Raw genomic sequence first — 2,487 nt, forward strand, 5'->3', positions numbered from 1 at the left:
CACATCTATACCTCTTTCCCAGGAAGTCCTCACATCTTCAGTTCTTTGCCTATGCCGCAGTAGCAAACAAAATCCCAGACCTCAGGGGCTGAAGGTTTCTCTATCGCAACCCTGATGAGAGAAAGACAGCTGTCCAGGGCAGTTGACCTCCATGCAGTGACTCAGGGGTCCAGGCTGTTTCCATCTTTTGGTTCTTCTATCCCAACACGGCGTCCCCACCCACAGAGAATGGAAAACTCACAGCCACTCTTAATAACCTCAGACTGAAGGTGGCACTCCTCAATTCCTCACACAGCGCATTGCCCAGGTGCTCGGTGTCCTGGTCAGTGTTGGGAAGAGAGCCCAAAACATGCTGCTTCTAGCTCTATCCAGAGACTAATAACAGTGAGATGAGCTTACCATGTGAGGCACTTCTAATTTAGCTCATTTATTTCTCACAAAGGTAGAGGCACTCTGATCATCCCATTTTAACTGGGCAACTGGGGTGCCGAAAAGTTGTACCACTTTCCTGAGGTCACTCAGCTGGTGCGTGGGGGTGGTGGGACGAGCAGCCAGGCAGCCTGGTTCTACACCAGCCCTCCCGGCCCCTCTACAGGATTACTTTATCATAAGAAATTTACTGTTGCCATCACTAAGTACTTTAAGCACACAAATTGTTAAAAACATGTTTATCTACATCTCTCCTAAAACATCAGAGAGTTTGCCCCCTTTGGGAGCCCTACGCTGTGCTTTGGGGCCAGTGTTCTCCCAATCACCTCTTCCCCAGGGCCACTGCCTGCGGTCACAGCACTCTGATCTCTCCCACCTCTCTGCACACCCCCTGCCCCAACACACACAACTAGCCCCCTGTTATCTGCCTGGGCATCCGGTGGGAAAGCCTCAGAGATGAGGCTTGGAAGGGGGATGGCAGATTTTCTGTCATGTTGAAATGTTTGCACTTAATTCTGAAATAATAAGAGAATGTTTAAAAATAACAATGCTTAAAAGTTAAGAAGGCCTAGGTAGTGCTGTGGCAACAACCAGCCCCAGATCTCAGTGGATCCAAACAGCAAGAAAAGTCTATTTCTTGCTCACACTGGGGTTGGAGCTCTGCCCTCCTTGAGGGCTGTGGATTTCTCAGTCCATTTCCTGCTCGTGGAAGTTTCAAGTCTCAGTCACAGGCTTTTTTTTTTAGATTTTAATTTTGAAATTAAATTAATTTTTTTTTTTGCTTTTCTTTTTTCCAGCTTTATTGAGATATAATTGACACATCTCATCGTGTGAATTTATGGTGTACAACATGATGGTTTAATATGTGTATGTATTGCTAAATGATTATCACAGTAAGGTTAGTTAATATGTCCATCACATTTCGTATGTACAGTGAGAACTTTTAAGATCTACTCACTTAGCCACTTCCAAGTGTACGATATCGTGAACAATACTCACGATGCTACACACTGGGCCCCCAGAACTTATTCATTTTGTAACCAGAAGTTGGGACCCTTTGACTTCTTTCACCAATCCACCCCCCCCACCCCCCTTGCCTCTGGCTACCACCAGTTTTATTCTGTTTCTAAGAGTGATTTTGTTCTTTTTGGATTCCACCTATAAGTGCCATCCGACAGTGTCTGTCTTTCTCTGACTTATTTCACTTAGCATAATGCCCTCAAGTTTCACCCGTGTCGTTGCAAATGGTGGGGTTTCCTTCTTATGATTGAATAATATTCCATTATATATGTACCACTTTATCCATTCATCCATCGACAAACACTTAGGTTGTTTCCATGTCTTGGCTATTGTGAAAAATGCTGCAAAGAAGGTGAGGGTGCAGGAATCTCTTCAAGCTAGTGATTTTGTATCCTTTGGATATATACACAGAAGTAGAATTTCTGGGCCACACGGTAGTTCTAGTTTTAATTTTTTGAAGAACCTCCATACTGTTTTCCATAGCAGCTGCCCCATTTTGCATTCCCACCAACAGTGCATAAGGGTTCCCTTTTCTCTGCATCTCACCAACACTCGTTATTCCTTGTCTTTTTGATAATAGCCGTTCTAACAGGTGTGAGGTGGTGTCTTACGGTGGTTTTCATTTTCATTTTCTTGGTGCTTAGTGATGTTGAGCACCTTTTCATGTACTTGTTGGCCATTGGTATATATTCTTTGGGAAAATATCTATTAATGTCCTTTGCCCATTTTTAAACTGGGTTATTTGTCTTTTGCTATTGAGTTGTGTGAGTTCCTTTTTTTTTTTTTGGATATTTATCCCTTCTCTGATAATATGATTCACAAATATTTTCTCTCATTTCGTAGGTTACCTTTTCATTGTGTTGATTGTTTCTTTTGCTGAGTGCAGAAGCTTTTTTGTATCATCTAGTCCCACTTATTTCTTTTTGCTTTTGTTGTTTGTGCTTTTGGTGTCATAGCCACAAAATCATTGCTAAGATCAATGTCAAAGAGCTTTTTCCCTGTGTTTTCTTCTAGGAGTTTTACAGTTTTAGGTCTTAA

The sequence above is a fragment of the Pteropus vampyrus genome, unplaced genomic scaffold, assembly GCF_000151845.1.
Source record: "Pteropus vampyrus isolate Shadow unplaced genomic scaffold, Pvam_2.0 Scaffold144, whole genome shotgun sequence".
Classification (NCBI taxonomy): domain Eukaryota; kingdom Metazoa; phylum Chordata; class Mammalia; order Chiroptera; family Pteropodidae; genus Pteropus; species Pteropus vampyrus.